This window comes from Chiloscyllium plagiosum, unplaced genomic scaffold (genome assembly GCF_037043375.1).
Source record: "Chiloscyllium plagiosum isolate Xiang-an unplaced genomic scaffold, Cpla_swu_hap1 HiC_scaffold_17, whole genome shotgun sequence".
In the NCBI taxonomy this organism is placed as follows: Eukaryota; Metazoa; Chordata; class Chondrichthyes; order Orectolobiformes; family Hemiscylliidae; genus Chiloscyllium; species Chiloscyllium plagiosum.
In genome coordinates, this window is record NW_028270155.1 from 37,697,657 (window position 1) to 37,720,951 (window position 23,295).

The 23,295-nt window shown below is 39.9% G+C and overlaps 1 protein-coding gene across 1 annotated transcript in view; it reads right to left on the reverse strand.

The window, feature by feature from the left end:
• Window positions 1–21,227, reverse strand: part of znf507 (zinc finger protein 507) — a 60,344-nt gene extending 39,117 nt beyond the window's left edge. The window contains exon 1 of the mRNA XM_043706845.2: window positions 21,209–21,227. The gene's annotated coding sequence lies outside the window, so the exon portion shown is untranslated. The remainder of the gene's footprint in view (window positions 1–21,208) is intronic.
• Window positions 21,228–23,295: the final 2,068 nt, after the last annotated feature.

Genomic DNA, 23,295 nt, shown 5'->3' on the forward strand with positions numbered 1-23,295 from the left:
CATGACTGAACAGTCAAAGCAGTTGAAATTCTTCAGCAGTAATAACTCACAAACAAGATGCGTCAACTAGACTCTGCACGGATGAAAGAAAAGTAAGTGCAGTAACAAAAAAAAAATCATTTCCATTACTCATTTAAAAAAATACAATGAGAGGTTCAGCAATGTCTCATTCTTTATTGGGATTGATTTATTGAAAGGATACGGACAAATGGCACTGACATGAAGAGCTAAATAGAAATCAGCTTTTGTTATACCAAATGGGATATATTAATGTCACATCATGCCATCAGGTTCAAAATGCTCCAGCTACTTTCCAAAGAATTATGAATCAAGATGTAATGAGTGTTCATAATTGTGTGGTATATCTAATGGTTGCAGTTGTTACAGTATATTAAACTGTTCGTCAGCTGACTTGGCAATATAGCTTGCCAAAAGTTACTTTGCAATTGCCAGCTCAACTAATCTAGAACACATTGTAGGGTTAGGGCAAAGGCAAGTGCTGTCAAGGAAAAGAAAAGTAAGCAGCTGTGATAGAACTGACCCATCTCTAAAACTAATCATGAAATCATGACAATTTTGCACATAAAGTCATAGAGTCATAGAGATGTACAGCACGGTAACTGACCCTTCACTCCAACTCGTCCATGCCGACCAGACATCCCAACGTAATCTAGTCCCACCTGTCAGCACCCGGCCCATATCCCTCCAAATCCTTCCTTTTCATATACCCATCCAAATGCCTTTTAAATGTTGCAATTATACCAGCTTCCCCCACTTCCTCTGGCAGCTCATTCCATACATCTACCATCCTCTGCGTGAAAAAAGTGCCCTCATGTCTCTTTTATATCTTTTCCCTTTCACCCTAAACCTATCCCCTCTAGATCTGGACTCTCTCACCACAGGGAAGATACTTTGTCTATTTATCCTAACCATGCCCCTCATGATTTTATAAATCTCTATAAAGTCACCTCCCTCAGCCTCCAACACTCCAGGGAAAACATCCCCAACCTATTCAACCTCTCCCTGTAGCTCAAATCCTCCAACTCTGGCAACATCCTTGTAAATCTTTTCTGAACCCTTTCAAGTTTCACAACATCCTTCCTATAGGAAGCAGACCAGATTTGCATGCAATATTCGAAAATTGGCCTGTCCAATGTCCTGTACAGCTGCAACATGACCGCCCATAGGAAGGATTTGGAGGGATATGGGCTGGATGTTGGCAGGTGGGACTAGATTATGTTGGGATATCTGGTAGGCATGGAAGAGTTGGAGTGAAGGGTCAGTTTCCGTGCTGTACATCTCTATGACTCTATGACTTTATCTGCAAAATTCTCATGATTAGTTTTAGATATGGGGCAATTCTATCACAGCCACTTACTTTTCTTTTCCTTGACAGTTAACTAAATTAAACTCCATCCGCTGTATGCTTTCAAATGCTTGTGCTGAACTTTGGCACAATGATAGGATCTCCAACATATTTATTACAAAAGCAGGCAATATTATGAAAGCAGGCAAAGGTAATATAGTCAAAAGAACGCTAATGGGTTTTTGAAAGGCTGAAGGCAGTGCTAATAAATTAACTTATGTTGGCATCTCTGACTTTGCCGAACCCTTAAAAGTGGCATTTAATGATAGTGAATTGGCAGTGGGTGTGGTCTTGTTGCAAAGTGATGAATTGGTATAGAAAACCCAGTGGGGTACCTTTCTAAGGCAGTGAATCTGCATCTAAAATATTCTACAGTGGAAAAGGTAACTTTGGGATTGTTACTGGCTCTCAAACATTGCAAAGTTCATATCCACCATGATGATAAACCAATGTTAATTTATAATTACCAAACCCCTTGATCTTTGAGACAAATCCAGATCTTTCAATGTTGAACTACTTCATTGAAATTTTCAAATTCAACTTTATGATACAATAACTGTTCATATCACTAAAAAAAGACAACATAAAATGCAGACACCATCAAGAATGCATGACGCTAGAACAATTTGGAGATTAAAAACTGTGGCAAGAGGTGCATAAATCTTGCAAAAGGAGTTTATAAGGATGAATGAATACAATTTATTTGCAGTTGGTTATACATGTATTGCTTCTAAATTGTAACAAAATGCATTTGGGAATTGATTTTCATCTTCTAAGAGTGGAGGCGTGTTAGGAATTCCTCCTGCCTTCTCCCTGTAACTCTATTTCCAGACTAATTAAGAAGCAATCTACTTCTGTCTTAAATACACTCAATGACTTGGCCTTCATAGCATCCTGTAAAATTGAATTCCACAGATTGACTGTCATCTGGCTGGAGAAATTCCTCCTCATCCCAATCTTTTAATTGCGTTCATTACTATAATCCAGTACATAGATAGTGAACAGGCATAGAAATGATATAGCCAGGTATCAAGTGGCATGGATGGGACATATGGGTTATGTGGTAGGCAGAGTAGTCTAGCCAGGCACATTTGTATCGGGGCCATTGCAGGTAGGGGGAAGACATTTTGAATTTATTTTTTAAAAGGCTTCTGTTTGCAGAGTTCATGACAATTCTGAGCTGAGCTACTGTGATCCGTGACTCTATGAAAAGCTTGCCTGATAACACAAAAATTGCTCACCTCTCGGTACAATGGAGCGGGCTATCTCTGGAGTAGCAGTAACAGGCTTTCTACCTAAACCAGTCAAAAGCTTAAAAGGCAATTTTCAGAAAACCCAGGAATAGAGCTGTGAATATTGGAATTGGGATGCAACCCCATTTTCAAAGTGCTCCTGAACCATCCTGGACATGGTGAAAACCCAGGTCCATACTTCCAAGGAAAGAGTGGAATCAGACAATAAGAGCACCACATAAACAAATTAAGAATACTATAATTCGAAATATCTACCCTTTTCATAAAAGAAAACAATTAAATAGGAAAATTGTTTCTATATTACAACAATCTTTCTTCTGAAGAGTACACTAAGCAGAAAACAGACTCTCAAAAGATATGCTCTGCCCAAAACATCGACTTCTGCTCCACCGATGCTGTCTGGCCTGCTGTGCTTCTCCAACTTCACATCTATTTGCTCTGGAGATTAATTGCTATTCCTTTAATTGTACATTCCACTAATGACTGAGCTCAATTATTGATGTCAAAGTATTCAACATTTGAATTGAAGGTCACAGAGTCATGGAGATGTACAGCACGGAAACAGACCCTTCCATGTCCTGGTCAAATAAGTCTTTTCCCTAAGATGGGGGGAGTTCAAAATTTATGGGCATATTTTTTAAGGTGAGAGGAGAAAGATTTAAAAGGGATCTGTAGGACAACTTTTTCACATAGAGAGAGTGGTATGTATGTGGAATGAACTGCCAGAGGAAGTGGTAGATGTAAGTACAGTTACAATATTTAAAAATAGGTATATGAATGGGCAAGGTTTAGAGGGAAAGGAGCCAAACACAGGCAAGTTTAATTTGGAAAATTGTTTTGGTGTGGATGAGTTGGATTGAAGGGTTTGTTTCCCTGCTTTATGATTCTATGATTCAATTAACATGTGTTATGATTGTAACTGATAGAAATATTAGACAAGTCAGATTCTAGAGGAAACTAAATTCAAAATGTTCAGAGGACACTTAAATATGAGGTATTACATATAATTCTGAGATAGAGCGGAAGCAAATACTTATCAATCGCCAGTTCGGGGCAAAAAAAAGCGACACATACAATTACATGTCAACAAATGTGACAGCAATATTTGCTGAAAAAGAATTAATACTTCAATGAAAATGAAGAAATGAAAATTATTAATTACAAGATATTGAAAGTCACTCATGATAAGAAAAAATTCTGACATTTCCGGCAAAAGCTATGTAGTAAATGTCATAATGTAATGGGGAACATCTTTAAAGTTTTAGTAAGACCACAGTAGGACTGCCACGCCTTATTTTGAGCTCCAGGCTATAAGGGGGATGTTGAGACACTAGAATAGGTACAATGCAAAAAAATAAGAATATAAAGTTTTGAAAACATTCTTATTATAAGAAATCGAAGAGACGAAATAATTGTCAATAAATGTCCTTAAACTGGTACACTGTAGTCAGAGACAGACAGTTTTCAATAATTGAAATATCTAGAATGTAGGAAACACAAGGTATAAACTTTAGTAGGAGATTCAGACTGAGGAACAGTTTAAAGCTTTTCTTTACATAAACTAATGGAGAGGCTGTGAAATGCGCATCTCGAGTTGATAACTGAAGCAAAAAGAAAGTTAACTGTTGTGGATAAGAATAAGAATGAAAAGATAACAGAGGAAAATGGGAATAGGGTAGACACAAGGAATTTGAAACACTAAGCATGCAAACACCAGTGGACTTGTTGGTCAGATGGCCTGATTCTGTTTTGGAATTGCGAAGCAGTCAACCAGCAGGATACTACAATATTACAAAGGTTAACTTTCTTTACCTCTAATAATATTCTTAATGTAAAATGTTATATTTGAGACTTACTGGGAAACCTGAATAATCTTTAGCAATTATTTTTTAGTACAACTTCAAATAAAAATATCAAGGTTTCTAAATCTCTACCTATTCATTGTCTTTGATTTACAAACTATACTGCATTTTACTATATGCACATTTCATTTTAGAAAATTAATAACAGTTATAAGTTAATCAATCTAACAAGCTTACTGCAAGTACAATAATCTCAGGACCAAACAATAATTGTGAGCCATTGAAAATAGTTCAACATAATAGTTTTGAACCAGACAACAAAAAGAGAAAGCCTCAAACAATAGCTCAGTTGGCTAGATGGCTAGCATGTGTTGCAGAATAACATCCACAGTGAGAGTTTGATTCCTGTTTTGACTTAGTTCAACTTGTGACCTGCCTCCTTAATCTGCCTGAGAATGGAAGGCAATATCAAATCATCACTGACAAAGTCAAAAAAAGGACCTCAGTATGAAGCATCAACAGAAAATGAGCCAAGGATCTGCATTCAGGAAAAGCACAGATGAATGAATGAAAGGATGAACGTAGTTGATAGAAGTGCAAAAAGGCAAGAGAAATTGATGAGATCCTACCTTCAGGACTTGATTATTTCTATCCAAGGTATTTTAAAAATGAGGAAATTGGTGATGTAATTTCAAAATTTTATGATATGCTCTAGATGCAGTTTTTTCAACTAGTTGTGGCATGTTTTTCAGAATCCTTTATTCATTCACAGGATGAAGGCATCACTGGCCAGGCAGCATTTATTGCCCATCCCTGATGACTCAGAGGGCACTGAAGAGTCAACCACAATGCTTTAGATCTGGAATCACATAGGCAAGACCAGGTAAGGATGGCAGTTTCCTTCCCTAAAGGACATTAGTGAACCAGTAGGGTTTTTCCTACAAACAGCAATGGATTCATGGTCATCATTAAACTCTTTAATTCCAGATATTTATTACCATCTGACATGACGGGATCTGAATACGGGTGCCCAGAACATTATGAGTCCAGCAATAATACCACTAGGCCATCGCCTACCCTATGATGGATAGGGATTCACTATGGACACTATCCATATTGACTTCCAGAAGATACTTAATAAGTTTCCACATAAAGTACTATTAGCAAAAACGTGAGAGAGAGAAAAATATGTGCCAGTTATTTATTTGCATACAGAAAATCAGGGCTATTTTTAAAGAGTCATTCACTATTTGACAGGATGTGATGAGCAGTGCTCCTCAGATATCTATACTGGAACAACAGTTCTCCACCAAATAAATTAATGACTTAACTGAAGGAACAGAGATACTCATGTTTCCAAATTTTCAAAAGACTAAATTAGGAGATACAGCAACTTCTGTGAATGAGAACAGAAAGTTACAAAAGGGACATTAATTGAGTGTGCAAAGCTATGACATTTGCAAGTCAGTACATTTTAAAGGTGAGACACTAAGAGCAGTGGAACAAACAATGGAATTTAGGTTTAATTAAATAATGCACAGGTACAACTAGTAATTCAGAGTGTGAATGAATACTAGCCTTTTTGTAAGGAAAGTAAAAAAAGAGGAAGTGATGCTTCAGTTTTATAGAGACTTGGTCAGACCTCCTCTGGAGGTTTGCACCAGGTTTATTACAGAACCTCACTAACAATCACAGCTCAATACAGGTTCATTAGAATGATGAAGCAACAAAGGGTTAGATTATGAAGGCAACTCTAATAAATCTGCCTTATATTCCATTAAATTCAGAAGGTTGAGGGGGCAATTTAGTCAATCTTTAAAGTAACAAAATGATTTGATAGGGTATGTTCATTTCTTCTGATGGAGGGAATACAGAATAAGACAACACAACCTAAGAATTAGAACATGACCATTGGGAATGAAAATAAGCAGCAGTTTTTCACACAAAGATCGTGGAAGAGTGCACCTGCCTTTCCCAAAGTTATGCGGATATTGGGTAAATTGAAATTTTCAAGACTGAAAGTGATATGACTTTTATTAGGTAAAGGTGTCATGGAATATGGAAAAAGGGAGTTTAAATGGAGTTGAGATATAGATAAGCCAAGGATTTAACAAAACGTGAGAAAAAGCTCAAGGGACTGAATGGCTTACTCATGCTCTGACAGAGAGTGAAAGTACAAAAGACAGTGAAGCAAACAGTTTTAATGTTCAGTCAGCCCCCTGTAGTAACCATTTCCAGACAAATGGCGATTTGTGCAGAAAATGTATAAATCTGATATCCTGTCACTTTTTAAAGATTTTTCATATATAATCATTAAACAAAAGTTCCATGGTTATGGTGACTTCAGGATGAGGCTTTTGTGTCTGCCCAGGGCCAAAACATGACTGCAAGCATTGTAGTCACAAGTAAGCAGTCTGTCAGGTCAGACTACCATGAATATTCAAAGGCTGGTTGGAGATTCAACGCAAGGAAAAATGAATTTTACCGTGACACATTAGTGAGCGTCAGTGAGAGCTACGAATTCAATGTTGGATTGAAGAAAAGGTGGGGAGTGGCAGGGGCTCTTTAAGTAAAAGCGAGAGGTAAAGTCACCATAGTCTCAGAGGACAATACAGCTGCTCTCTCTCATGATAGAGATGACTGGTGGTGAGTTTAGCCTGTGGGTCACTGCACATCTAACTAAGGGGCAAGGTTGAGAAGGTGAGCCCTTCATGGTAACCTCAGCCATGAAGGAATTCAACCTATAATGCTGGTGTCACTCTACATTGCAAAGGAGCCATCCAGTCAACTGAGCTAACCAGCACCCTTTTATTGGATGAGGAAAGAAAGGTTTTAAAGACAGTCAGAAATAAGATTTCAGATCATGTTACCACAGGGGATCTTGATTCAAAATATTAACCAATACTATTATCGAAGTAAATTTAACTCTCACAGTGTTAAATCTGCAAGACAGCAGTATTGTCAGGTGTTAATGAGTTATCAAATAAGGTTATCTGAACTAGCTGATGGAGATAAGCAAATAGCTTGACATCCAGTGATTGTTCACATTAATTACTTTCGCATCAATACTAGTCATTTCAACTTGGCAGAAGCTACTGTGAAGTTATAGTAGTGGATTCTTCACTTCTGGGAATGGAGTGGGTGAGGGCTACAAAGAAAAGGGCAGCCAGTTTGACTAAAAGCTGACAATGTAGACAGACAAAAATATGTTGTGAAAGCTGAAAGTAATCAAACAACAAAGGGCTTCAAGAATTAAGTACAGAGGAGAATTACAAAATTAGTGTTAAGTCAAGGAAGGACTCAATGAACTCTGATAGTATAATAGAAAAGAAGTGAATATATTGCTCAGACAAGTTGTTTTGAAAGGAATAAGTCAGGCTGATCAGAACCATTGGGCTGTGCATTCATCCGATAGGAAATAAAACAACTTAACAATTTGTGGTGAGCTTCAACTCACCGAATGCTTACTCGGTCTGCCTTTAGAGGGATCACAAGAGGATGCTGTCATTGGATTTTTGCATTTATTGTTTGTAAGACAGAAAAGACTAACATTTATTTAATGCATTCCACAAATAAGAAATGCTTATTAGTTGTAAAATGTAAAATTAAGTTCAGATTCTGTTGTAAAGTAGGAAACACAGCAGGTTAATTGTGTACAGCAAGGTCCCGTGTACAGCAAATTAAAAGAAACTCAATAACCTTTTCCAGCGTTGTTTAAGCAAGAAATAATGGCCAAGATATTGAAAATTCTTCTGTATTTTTTCAAACAGCATACAAGAAAAAGAGCATACAATATGGTGCAGACAAGTGCGAAGTCTTTAAAAATCAGCAGAGGACAACCAAGCTAAAAGAATGACAAGATGAAATAAGAGGGTAAACTAGCTAATAATATAAAAGAAGATGGCAAGAGTTTTTAAGATATATTAAAGGATAAGAGGCAACAGTCAACATTGGACTGTTGGAAAATGAAGCTGGAAAACTAGCAATGGAGAACAAAGAAATAGCAGAGGAACTGAATAGGTATTGTGGTTCTGTTCGCCGAGCTGGGAATTTGTGTTGCAGATGTTTCGTCCCCTGTCTAGGTGACATCCTCAGTGCTTGGGAGCCTCCTGTGAAGCGCTTCTGTGATCTTTCCTCCGGCATTTGTAGTGGTTTGAATCTGCTGCTTCCGGTTGTCAGTTCCAACTGTCCGTTGCAGTGGTCGGTCTATTGGGTCCAGGTCGACCTGGACCCAATATACCGACCACTGCAGCAGACAGTTGGAAATGACAACCGGAAGCGGCAGATTCAAACCACTACAAATGCCAGAGGAAAGATCACAGAAGCGCTTCACAGGAGGCTCCCAAGCACTGAGGATGTCACCTAGACAGGGGACGAAATGTCTGCAACACAAATCCCCAGCTCAGCGAACAGAATCACAACAACGAGCACCCGAGCTACAAATCTTCTCACAAACTTTGAACTGAATAGGTACTTTCCAGCAGTCTTCATCATGGAAGACATGAGTAGCATACCAGAACTTCAAGACAATTGGTGGTAGAGAGGAGTGTAGTGGCCATCATTAAGAAGAAGGCTGGAGAAGCTGAAAGGTCAGAAGGTGGATAAATCATCTGGACCAGGTGGTCTACACCCCAGGGTTCTGAAGCAGATAGCTGAGGAAACGTGGAAGCACTGCTGGTGATTTTTCAGGAATCACTGGAGTCAGGAGGGTCCAAATGGAAAATGGCTGATGCAACAACCCTGTTTAAGAAGGGAGAAAGTTAGAAGACAGGAAAGAGCCTGGTAAAATAGGGTTGAATTAGCAGAGCTTCATCAAGGGTAGATCATGCCCTTGACAAATCTATCAGACTTTTTAAAGGAAGTAACGGGCAAGTTAGAGAAAGGAACCCCAGTGGACACGATCTGTTCAGATTTCCAGAAAGCCTTTGCCAAGATGCTGCATGGAAGTCTGCTAAATAATACAAAAGCTGAAGGTGTTAAAGACAAGGTATTAGCTTGGATTGAGGTTTGGCTGACTGGTAGAAGGCAGAAAGTGGGGATAATAGTGTCTTTTTCAGGATGGCAGTTGGTGACTAGTGGAGCCCTGCAAGTCAGTGTTGGGATCACAGCCATTATACATTAACGATTTGCACGAAAGGAGAGTACAGCAAGTACTGCTGCTCATTTTGTAGATGATGCAAAAATAGGCCAAGGGACAGGAAATAAGGAAGCAGGAAGGCTGCAGAAGGACTTGAACAGGCTAGAAGAGTAGGCAAAGAAGTGCAGACAGAATACAATGTGGGAAAGTAAGAAGTTATGCTCTTTGGTAGGAAGAAGCTGTGTAGACTATTTTCCATAAGTAAAAAGCTTCAGGAATCTGAAGCACAAAGGGACTTAGGAGTCCTAGTTCAGGATTCTCTTAAGGTGACCATGCAGGTACAGTTGGCAGCTAGGAAGACAAATGCAATGCTAACATTTATTTTGAAACGACTAGAATACAAGAGCAGAGATGTACTACTAAGATGGTATATAAGGGGCTGCTCAGACTGCATTTGGAATATTATGAGCAATTTTGGACCCTGTATCCAAGGTCGATGTGCTAGCCTTGTAGGGAGTCCAGAGAAAGTTTACAAGAATGATGCCAGGAATGAAGGACATGTCATATGAGGAGCTTAGAAGGATTTTTTGGGGGGAGGGCTTCAGTGAAACTTACAGAACACAGACAGGCCTGCACAGAGTGAACATGGAGAAACTGTTTCCACTATAGGACAGACTAGGAACCAGGGCACAGCCTCAGAGAGTGAAGGGACAACCCTTTATGGAAAGAAATCTATTGAATTCACAAGACATCTGCAATTTAAAAAAAAACAATTATGTGGAGCTACTGGAGAAGTGAGATTCCAGAGTAATATCTGACTTGTTACACCACAAGTTTTATTATGCAATTTGGATACCATGGTGGTTAGCCACAGAACACAATGGCACAATTTCCTCAACATTTTCAGAAAAAAAAATTAAGTTAATTACACAAAAATAAAGTAAACATACAATTTGGAAAGCTGTTATCATAAACATTAAAAACAAAGATGTATTCTTTTTCTTCTCAGCACTTCCATCTTCCCCTTGAAATGTCTTATTAAATTGAAGAGTTGACAAGCATTTAGTTTCAGTGACTTTCTGTGTATTTACCAGATGTGATTCTCTCCCTAACTTTTTCTCCCCAGCATACAGACAGTCTAACTCTTGATTTTTTTGACTGAACTCAAATAAGGCTTTCACTACTCTTAAGTAATGAAACAGCATGTGTTCGTATGCATCATTTCATCTGAACTGCCACCTACTTATCATTCTGGCCTCCCCTTCTGTAGGTTATAAAAGCTGATGTGAACATAAGCAGCAATATTCTCACCAGATAGCTTGTTGAGCCATTGAGCTTAAGCCACAGAATTAATTGGAAAGAGTGCCTTCAGCTCACTGTCCAAATTAATTTCTTAAAGAAAGTCACACTTCTTCAGCACTGAAAACAAAAAGTAAATTTAACTCTAGAATCTAAGTTCCCAAATAGTAATCACTTACTATAAACTTTCATCACATCGGGCTAAAGTCAAATTAAAATACTGGTATGGAATAATCTAAATAAATGTGAATATCAACTCTTTGGTACAGTCATATTGCAAATATAAACTTTCAAAATGATAAACTGTCATAAAATAGTCTGATTACCAAAACTAAAACCTCTATTATCTAGGACAAGAACAGCGGAATACTACAAGTTCCCCATAAAGTCAAGCACCATCCTGCTTTGGAATAATATTACCCCTCCTTCACTTATGATGGTTCAAAAATTTCAAACGCCTTTTCCTTCCAATAGGTGTATTAACACCACAAAGACTGCAACGGTTCATCAATGTGGCTATCCAAAGCCTTCGCAATGGCATTAATAAGTAACAAAAGCTGGCCTTACTAGTAACATGCACATCTCAGAGTCATAGAAATGTACAGCATGGAAACAGACCCTTTAGTCCAACCCGTCCATGCTGACCAGATATCCCAACCAATCTAGACCCAGCTGCCAGCACTTGGCCCATATCCCTCCAAACCCTTCCTATTCATATACCCATCCAGATGCCTTTTAAATGTTGCAATTGTACCAGCCTCCACCACTTCCTCTGGCAGCACATTCCATATACGTACCACCTTCTGCATGAAAAAATTGCCCCTTAGGTCTCTTTTATATCTTTCCCCTCTCACCTTAAACCTATGCCCTCTCGTTCTGGACTCCCCGACCCCAGGGAAAAGACTTTGTTTATTTATCCTATCCATGCTCCTCATAATTTTGTAAACCTCTATAAGGTCATATGTTATCTACAAAATACAGCTACATTACTTAATATTTTCTGATGCAGAAATTGTACTTTAAATCTCAGTAATATTGCAAAGCAACAGTTCATTCTAATTTCGTTACTTTTATGCTTAGCCCTTGTCAAATAGGTGCTGGCATGTTTTTTTTTCAAAATTCACAGAAATAAAGGCTTGCCTCCAGCAAATGCTTGTTTTCTCTAATAAAAACCAGAACAGAATGTTCACTAGAAATTTATGGATTTAGATCGGTAAAGCAATTTTGGAAAAGACAAAGAAATGTTTTATTAAGTACATACTTAAAACTCACAAAATCTAACATTGAAACAAGCTGATGAATATCAAGAGTTGTATCATTACTGTATCTATATTGAAGTCTGCAAATGGCAAAAGAGCTACACAATCACCCAACAACTGCAGCATCCACTGACATCTTAAAATTCTCAATGAAAGAATTTATTTTAAAATTCAGATTTCAGTACAGGTGGAAAAATTTCAAAATTTATAGACAACAGAAATCTTGAAAATAAAGCTAATAGCTAAAAGAATGACAGCAGGCCTCTGAAGGGCATGCATAGATTTATGAAATGGGAGACAAATGGTAGATGAAATTCAATGCTGAGAAACACAGATTGGAAGAAATGAGGGGGGGCAATATGAATTCATTGCCACAATTTAAATGGTGGGGGTGTGGCAAGAATAGAAGCAATGTGGTTCACATACACCAATCTTTGAGCATGACAGGACAAACTGATGAGTGTTAAAAATAGTTTATATGATTCTTAGCCTTTAGGTTACATCGAACAGAACTTATAGCACTGAATCAGGCTATCGAGCACAACAAGTCTCCATAGGCTTCTGAGATCACATGTGCCAATGCAATTCATCTCCCCTTACTTGCAGATAACAGTCATAGAGTTGTACAGCACGGAAACAGACCCTTCGGTCCTACTTGTCCATGTTGACCAGATATCCTGAAGAAACCTAGTCCCAATTGCCAGCATTTGGTCCATATCCCTCTAAACTCTTCATATTCATATACCCATCCAGATGTCTTTTAACTGTTGTAGTTGCATCAGTCTCCACTATGTTCTTTGGCAGTTTATTCCATACACGCATCACCCACTGTGTGAAAAAGCTGCCCCTTACGTCCCTTTTAAATCTTTCCCCTCTCACCCTAAACCTATGCCCTCACATCCAAACCATTTATAAAAATGATGAAAAGCAGTGGACCCAGCACCAATACTTGTAGTACACTGCTGTACGCAGGCCTCCAGTCTGAAAAGCAACCCTCCACCACCACCCTCAGTTTTCTAAATTTCTGTATCCAAATGGCTAGTTCTCTCCATGTAATCAAACCCTACTACCCAGTCCACCAAGAGGAACCTTGCTGAATGTCTTACTGAAGTCCATATAGAAAATGTTCACCACTCTGCCCTCATCAATCCTCTTTGTTACTTTGTCAAAACAATTCAATCAAATTAGAGAGAGACACGATTTCCCACGATCCTGCCATTCATTTCTCCTTCATATACCTATCTGGCTTATCCTAAATAGTGTGTTTTTAAAGGAAGAGTGTAAAAGCAAGGAAGCTTGTGAACTTTCACTCTTTGGTTATACCACAGCTAGAGCTGTGTGCAATTCTGCACACTACACTTTAGCAAGACATTAATACCATAAAGAGGGTGCGAAGATGATATCTTGAACGGTGTCATGGCTGCAGTTGTGTGGAGAGAATGAGATTTTGCTTTTTAGAACATTGATGGTTAAGGAGTTTTAAGTGACATGCATTATAAACAGTTTTAAAAGAGTAAATAAGAAATCACTGTTTCCTTTGGCAGTATCAGTTATTAGAGGATAGTTTTAAGATAATCATCACTTGGGGAGGACAAGTGGAATTTGTTTTAATGCAGTGATTTATGACCTTAACTGCATGGCCTGAAAGGACGGAGAAGTCAATTCAGAAACAGTTTTCAAAGGGAACTGAATACATTCTGGAAAGGAACAAATCTGTCATTCTCTTGGGAAAGACTGGGGAAGTGGGATAAATTGGATAGCTCTTTCAAAGTGTTGGCACAGGCATTGAATGGTCTCCTACTGTGGTCCATTATTCCACTCTTATTAAATAAGCAAAAATGAATTGCGCAGCTTCTGGTGGGATACTGTAACAAAACAAAATCGTATGGACACTCACAAAGGAAACTTACCAATCTTAAATTAAAATGTGATCACCCACCTGCAGGGCCCACAGGTACCTAAAGGCATGAACTGGACAGTGGTGTAGAGGTGTAGAAGGTGGCATGTAGCTAAAAGCTACAGAGAATTTGAGGAATAGAGAAAATATCTCTTTTGTGCTTTAAGATTTCAATAATTCCAATACTTTAACCATCCAGAATATGTAATTGATCATAAGCATTATAAGCTTCTAAGTTATGCTAATTTGCTAGAACTATAATATATTGGACTAATCATAGAGCAAAACAAAAATATGAATTATTCCAAAACAACTAATTAACACATTTAAAATGATTTCGATTTGGAGTTCAAGTTCTTTGGGTATTAACAGTGCTGAGGCACACTAGCGGTATGGGTTAAAAATTTGCATGCTGAACATTGAACTGATCCCAAGGTCCTACATCCCAACACAATTCATTTTGTATAGTACAATTGGCAGAAACCATTTCACATTGAACTTTTATACACTGGATATTCAATATCAATGAATCCATCTAATTCCATAACTGCTGATACGTACATAAAAATATATTCACCATTCTTTAATGTCATAGCTTTCTGAATATAAGTCGATCAACCAGGCATACTGTTCATTCTGTAATCTGAAATGCATATTGTCTCCTCTTTTACACAGTTTTTACTTATCGTTGCCAATAATCTCAATCTTATAGTGACATAGTCAAGGTTAGAAAAATGACATTTTAAGTAAAACTTCAGATAACTCAAAATATTTAAGATATATTCTGAACCTAGAGAAAATAAGATGCAAAGTCAAAAAAGGTTCGGTTCTGCTCAGTATGATATAAGCAATGTACGATTCCCAAAATTCTACAGTCAAAACTATTGAGTGAAACCAAAGTTTCTTTGTAATCTGTTACTCCAAAGTGAAAATGAACTTAATATTTTTAACACCCAAAGTTTCAAACATTAGATTGTTGAACTATTGCAGCTAAAACAATAATGGAATCTGTGGGCAGCTACTTGCAAGCCATGTCTACATGATTCGGAGATGCCGGTGTTGGACTGGGGTGTACAAAATTAAAAATCACACAACACCAACAGGTTTAATTGGAAGCACACTAGCTTTCGGAGCGACGCTCCTTCATCAGGTGATTGTGCACAATCACCTGATGAAGGAGCGTCGCTCCGAAAGCTAGTGTGCTTCCAATTAAAATGTCTACATGAACAGCTATTTTTAATAATAATTAAAAAGGTTAAAATACTTATGAATGGAACTAAAGACAAAGTTACCATAGTCTTACCAGACCACAGGGCTGCTCTCTCATTGGAGAGACATGACTGCTGGTGGATAATTTCAGGGTCAACATGCTTAAAAGCAAGGGGAGAGGTTGAGAAAGAGAATCCTTCCTGTTTCTTCTTCTTTTGGCAATGGTGTATTCATTTCAGAAACATTAAAGATTTCACTTATTATTTTGAACTGAAATACATTATGGCATTTTATAAAATCAATTTCAAAATGGAAGGTCACTAAAACTTAAATGTAACAGTATGGTGGCTCAGTGGTTAGCACTTCTGCCTCACAGCACCGTGAACGATTCCACCCTAGGGCATCTGTCTGCATGGCGTTTGTATATTCTCTACACGTCTGCATGGGTTTTCTCCGGGTACTCCAGTTTCCTCCTAAAGTCCAAAGATGTGCAGGTTAGGTGAATTGGTCATGTTAAATTGCCCCATTGTGTTCAGGGATGAGTAGGTTAGGTGGATTGGTGCAAGGTAAATACAGGGTTACAGTGTGGGGGTGGTTGGGATGCTGTTTGGAGAATCCATGTGGCTCTGATGAGTCAAATGGCTTACTTCCACATTGTGGGGATTCTATGATTTTAGCTGGAAATGTGTTGCTGGAAAAGCGCAGCAGGTCAGGCAGCATCCAGGGAACAGGAGAATCGACGTTTCGGGCATAAGCCCTTCTTCAGGAATGGGGAAAGTTTGTCCAGCAGGCTAAGATAAAAGGTAGGGAGGAGGGACTTGGGGGAGGGGCGTCGGAAATGTGATAGGTGGAAAGAGGTCAAGGTGAGGGTGATAGGTCAGACTGGGGTGGGGGCGGAGAGGTCGGGAAGAAGATCTCAGGTTAGGAAGGCGGTGCTGAATTTGATGGATTTGACTGAGACAGGGTGGGGGGAGGGGAAATGAGGAAACTGGTGAAATCCGAGTTCATCCCTTGTGGTTGGAGGGTTCCTAGCCGGAAGATGAGGCGTTCTTCCTCCAACCGTCGTTTCGCTGTGGTCTGACGATGGAGGAGTCCAAAGACCTGCATATCCTTGGTGGAGTGGGAGGGGGAATTGAAATGTTGAGCTACAGGGTGGTTGGGTTGGTTGGTCCGGGTGTCCCAGAGGTGTTCTCTGAAACGCTCCGCAAGTAGCCGGCCTGTCTCCCCAATATAGAGGAGGCCACATCGGGTGCAGAGGATGCAATAGATGATATGTGTGGAGGTGCAGGTGAATCTGTGGCGGATATGGAAGTTTCCTTTGGGGTCTTGGAGGGAGGTGAGGGGGGAGGTGTGGGCGCAAGTCTTGCACCTCCTGCGGTTGCAGGGGAAGGTGCCGGGAGTGGAGGTTGGGTTGGTGGGGGGGTGTGGATCTGACGAGGGAGTCACGGAGGGAGTGGTCTTTACGGAATGCTGATAGGGGAGGGGAGGGAAATATATCCTTGGTGGTGGGGTCCGTTTGGAGGTAGCGGAAATGACGGCGGATGATGCGCTGTACATGGAGATTGGTGGGGTGGTAGGTGAGGACCAGTGGGGTTCTGTCCTGGTGGCGGTTGGAGGGGCGGGGTTCAAGGGCGGAGGAGCGGGAATTCTATGATTTTAACCTGCTTTGTGACCTGCTAGTTTATAAATAGAGACAGCTATGAATTCACATTTGTAATAATGCCTACCATCAAAATTTAGCTTAGAGTCCAACAACACCGACATCTCGAACAGCCTGATTTCACGTGACAAAGTGACCAAATATGGTGGTGGGTACACAGTCTGTAGTAGACAAACTCTATTTTTGGTGTTTTGCTCTGGGTTATTCAGGATTGGAAGTCCAACAACCAGACAGCTCAAGAGGCAATGGAGGGGAATATGAGAGTTGCTAAAGAGGCAGGGCAGTGGACTGTCAACATACAGAAGAACCTTGATTATCCGGCATTCAAGTATCCAGCAAGATTGCAAGGTCCCAATGCTTGGCTAAATTATGTTACCTGGCATGCGATTATCCTAAATTTGATTAACCGAATGAAATACTCCCCACCCGTGTCCTTCTGATAAACGAGATTCCTATGGACATAGGATAATATTGAGGGAAAGCATGCAGATGAAGAAGGATTGACCAAGGTTAGATTCCTAGGAGTGACAGGGCAGAAATAATCTACTGTTGGGGTTGCCTTTAGCTACAGTTAGTTTAGAAAGAACAGATCCAAATGAGAACAGATCTACTCGCAGGCAATGGAGAAGGATGTGGTCAACCAAAACAAGGAAGAGGTTGAGGATAGTGAATCTGGTCATAATCATACAATATCATCTGTGACCTCTTTTAATGCTGTTTCAATACTGTGGTATGGCAGAAACCTTGCAGGAAACAGACTGGAATTACAAATTCCGATCTTCATGATTTGGTAGAATTGAGAAGGGAGATTACAGAAAAGTGTAATTGGAAGTGATGAATAATTTAAAGATACAGAGCAGTCAATGCTAGACTTTAGGAAGTTTTGTGGCAAAGTTGAAGTGGAGTGTGGGGAGAGGTGATTCAGAGATTGAAGGAGTAGTAGCAAGTCTATGACTTCCTTATCTTTCCTTCCAGAATTGAGGGCAGTGAGAGACAGAGGTTTAAGGAGAGTTGATGGAATAGTACAATATCTCCGATCACTAATTATTTTGTGTCTAAGGCACAAAAACCCTACAGGAAATAAGTCAGTCAACCATGGCTACCAAAGGAAGTGAAAGACGGTGTTAGAACAGAGGAGGAGGTTTAGAAAATTACTAAAAACAAACTAGTAACTTCAAGAATTGGAAGCATTTCAGAGGCCATCCAAGGAAGAACGTGAAACTGATAAAGAAAGGGAGAATAGCACCCGAATATAAACTGGTAAGACTATATAGGTATGTAAAAAGGAAAAGATTAGCAAAGATTGTTTTTTATTCATTCTTAGGATGTGAACCTTGATGTCAGTAGTAAGGAAATCACCGGTATCTATTATAAACAATGTGATATCTGGACACTTTCAGAGTCAAGGATTTATGAAAGGGAAATCCAGTTTGATAAATCTTAAGTCTTTTGAGGATTATACTAGGGGAGTAGTTAAATGGGAACCAGTAGATGTGGTGTATTGAGATTTTCAGAAGGCTTCTCTTAAGATATACAAAGTTAGAAAACAAATTTAGAGAACATCAGATTGGTGTAATATACTAGCATGGTTTGAGGATTGTGGACAGGAACAATGTAGCACTTGACTGAGTATGGCAATGACATCAAAGTTAGTAACAATCATCTCACCTCTGGTGTTTAGCTCTTTTGTCTGTGTTAGCTGTAATGAGGTCAGGAGCCTAATGGCTCAGGAGAACCAAAACTGAGCTTCAACGAGCAAGAGATTCTGCTCGATAGCACTGTCAATGATTCTTCCCATTGCTAATGATGGAGAGTAGACTGACAAGGCTGTTAATTGACCTGGTTGGATTTGTCTTACGTTTTGCACACGGGACATACCTGGACAATATTTCTGATTGCTAGGTCAATATTTTGTTGTTGTTTTACTGAAGCAGCTTAGCTAAGAGCAATTAGTTCTAGAGTTCTAGTGTTTAGTACTATAACTGTAATATTGTCAGGGTTCATAGCCTATGCTGTATTTGGTGCCTTCAGCCATTTTTCCATTCACTCAATATGAGATCAAGGTTGAGATGCTGGGGATCATAGGAGTAGGCCAAGACAAATCATTCACTTGGCACTCCTGGCTGAAGGTAGATGCAAATATTCCAGCTTTGTTTTTGCATTGTTGTGCTATGATTCTCAATCCGTTGAGGATGGGACATTTCTGGAACCTCCAACTTTTATTAGTTGTTTAACTGTCGACTACCATTCATGACTGGAAGCGGTAGGACTGCAGAGCTTACATCTGATCTGCCAGTTGAAAGATCACCTAGCCCTGGTTATTGCATGCTGCTTCTGTTGTTTAGCACACAGTCCCACTTTGTAGCTTCACCACATGGACATCTCATTGTTACATATGCCCTGGTCTGATATATTATCCTTCATTGAACCAAGGCTGATCCATGGCTTGATGATAACATTGTAGTGGTAATAAGACCAGGACAGAGTTGATTGTGATTGAATATAATTCTGGTGCTGCCAATAGTCCACAGAACCTCATGGATTCCCAAGTATTGAAGTGCTACAGCTACTCGCAGACTTTTAGTATGGTAGAGGTGCCACACACACACACTCAAGTATCCTCACTGTGAAGACAGGATTTCATCTCCAGAGTGTCTATGCAGTGGTTCCTCTTACCGATACTGACATAGATGGTTGCATCTGTATCATGTAGATTAGTAAGGACCAGGTTAGGTGGATGTTTCCCTGTCACCATCTGCCACAGACTCAATCTAGCAACTATGGCATTTAAGACTCAGCCAGCTTGGTAATGCTTCCATGCCACTTGTGGTTTCAGACAGTAATGTTCCCCCACTCAGTACATTCATTCTATACACTTGCCACCCTCAGTGCTTCCTTTGAGACACATGTGCAGCAGTGACTTCAAAAACAGAAGTCAATGTTGTGATCAGCATGCCAAACATTGTTCTGCACACAGGAATCAGTGACTGCACACAAAGCTTACAAGGAGTATTGCGTATGACTACTTTGTGGAACATCTCTCTTCAGTCTGCAAGCATGACCCCAAGACCAGTTAGTTTTGATTCTTTACCTGCTGCCATGGTGACCTTTCCATAGCTTGCCTACAATGAAGCTCAACATAAACTCAGCTAACAGCATTTTCTGGTTCAGTACTATACAGCTTTGACTGAATAGTGAGTTCAATAACTTTAGATCATAAAGTCTGCCTTCATCTTGTTCAAAATGATTTCCCCTCTTTATTTCACTGGGTCTACATTTTGTTTCTTTCCTTATATCTTCATGATGCATTCAGATACTATTTTTGGAGCAATTCTCACTTCATTTTGACACAACCTTTGTTTCTTTTCGATATGTATTACCACTCTTCAGCAGCTGCACCATTCAATCTTTTGTCATTAAATGAATCTTATCCTCTACCCTATGACAGGCCCTCTCCACTGCTTTTCTGCTCCCTTGCCCTCATTTAAAATTCTGACATTCTCATTGACGATTTTTCATCAGCGCTAAAGAATCTGAACCACTGACTTTCCTCTGCACAGATATTATTTGATCTGTGGACTTTGCTAAGTGTAATAATTATGCATTCTCCCATATGAGCTGTGACCTTCAATACAGCAAGACAAGTTAAGGCTGAAATGTTATCACATTACACACCCTAAGGTAACCAGGGACATCAAAAAGAGCCATGTTTCCTCCATACAAAAACAATAATTGCCAGGTGTTCAGGATCTTAACTTAATGGATCTCGTCACGACCGGGATACATATTCAGTTCAATAAGCAGCAATCTGTTCAAATGCAGCGCCAGATTTCACCAAAACGTAAAAGGCAGATAAAATTGACCTAACACCTGAAACACCACGTTTCAGAAACAGTATTCAATTTTTTTTTAAAAGAAATACAACTGTCGCCATTGAAGTTATAGAAGGTTTATATCCCTAAGCTCAGGTTTCCATGCAATTCCATTTACAAGTTACGAACAGAAACTTACTTGCCGCCAGCACGGCAGGATAAACTTAAACCAGATTAAACTTGCATGGAAAGTAACTTTCAGCGGAAAGTAAACTCCGATGAGAAAACGAGGTACAGTCAAGATACAAGTCTAATACGGCCAGATTAATGTAGAGATGCGGGAATTTTTTTGTGTTTAGTTGCTTCTGGAGCCTAACGGGAGGCGTACAAGCTGTGAATGCCCAGACTGTCACTGTCACCTCCATCCCCATAAACCGCACAGGCCGCGGTGAGACCACGATACCAGGGCTCCCTGAACCTTTTACAGAGGGCAGGGGAGTGACAGGGCATGCAGAGTACACTCTCGAAACGCCGCACTAACACCAGACCACAGCGGCCGAGCCGCACCACTGACCGAAGCGCAGTGAACTCGCCTCTCGTTTCACCTCCTGCTCCACGCTCGCTTCCCTCCGAACAAAATGCCACCACTCGCCGCTAGCGCGCATGCTCCGAGCGGGAATCTCGCGATAACCGCCCCCGGGACGTCACGGAGCGTGCAAGCGAAGGGGGTGGGGCTGCGGTTGTCATGGTAATGAGAATGGACCGGGTCTATCCCAGAGGTTTGAAAATGTCCTCATGGTGAATGTCTACTTTCCATTGGCTTTTGCCCGAAACGTCGATTTTCCTGCTCCTCGGATGCTGCCTGAACTGCTGTGCTCTTCCAGCACCACTAATCCAGAATTGTCCTATTGCAGTCGGTGTTTGTGTATTGCCTTTATGTCGCTTTCTTTCTTTGGTTATATCTCAGTTTGCCATTATTTATCCTTTGGGGTAAAGATGGTTCATGGTATTTGGTAGCTAAGGCTGGTGTATGCTCAGAAGTTCTGTTGCAGTTGTGTGATTTATGGCTTGGGATTGCCTTTCTTTGCACTTTCTTTCTGCCTCTCACGTGCAGTCTCAGAAGTAATACCCAGTTTAGCCCAATATGGAACCCTCACAAAATTAAGGATGTCCTGGTGTATGCTACTGTATGGTCATTTTGATCTGATCGGATCTGAATTTGTACAACTGACCTCAGTACTGTTAATTCTTTTGGTCAGAAATCTGGTACAAGTAGTTTTCACGACGTTTCATCATGCAGTGATATTACTCTTTACATCATCGTGCTTGCTTATATATAATTTCAATAATCAATTTCAGTATTGTATTTTTTACTTCATTTACCTTTGTTTTATTTTTAGATAGCTGACTCCCCACCACCATTAAAACTCCCCCGACACCCTTCATGGCTTGTATCACCAAACTAAACCCTCATACCTCCTGCACCCCTCAATCCCCAACTTTACGTACGTCCCCAAATTTCACACATACTGAGGTCCTGCCCCCTCCTGCAACCTTCACATCTCATTCACCACCCCAACCTCTATGATGTCTTCCTTTGTAATTGGATCAAAGACCAAACGAAAACACGTGAGCCGCATTTTCATTGTGTTAAATAAAAACCGAAAGAAATTGCTGGAAAAGCTTAGCAGATCTGGCAGTATCTGTGGACAGAAATCAGAGTTAATGTTTCGGGTTCAGTGACCCTTCCTCAGAACTGAGACATGCGTGACTTACTCAGTATTTCCAGAAATTTTTGTTTGAATATTAATATTGGATATTTATTCTTGAGGTTTCCTTTCACTTACAAAGATTTACTGATATATGTTCTGCTTTTGTTCACATTGACTGCAAATTACAATATCCTTTTTGAAGTCATTTGTGGCAGCCTTCCAAAATAAAACCGGAAATTGCTGAAGAAGCTCAGCAGGTATAGCAACATCTGTGCAGAGAAACACAGTTAACATTTTGGATCCAGTGACCCTTCTTCAGAACTGAATGCAGCTAGGAAAAGGTTGATACATATGCTTAAAGATTGGGGGGGGGGGGGGGGGAGGCTGGGGAAGAGGAAGAAGTAAACAATGGTGGAAATGGAGCCCAAGAAGGAACACCAGTTGGACAGATAAAGGAATGGGTAAAGTTCAGCCTGGAAGGTCTTATGATGAAAGGCTGAGCAACTTGAGGCTGTTTGTGTTGAGAGAGGAAGGTTGAGAGGTGACTTAATTGATACATATAAGATAATCAGGCGGTTAGATAGGGGTGGACAATGAAAGCCTTTTTCCGTGGATGGTGATGGCTAGCATGAGGGGACATAGCTTTAAATTGAGGGATGATAGCTATAGGACAGATGTCAGGCAGGTTCTTTGTGCAGAGAGTGGTAGAGCTGTGGAACACACTGCCTGCAACAGTAGTAGACTCTCCAAGTTTAAGGGCACTTAAATGGTCATTAGATAAACATATAGATGTAAATAGAATAGTGAAGGTTTGATGGGCTTCAGATTGGTTCCACAGGTCGGCGCAATATTGAGGGCTAAAGGGCCTGTACTGCGCTGTAATGTTCTACGTTCTATATTTTCTATTCAGAACTGAGGAAGGATCACTGGACCCAAAATGTTTATATGT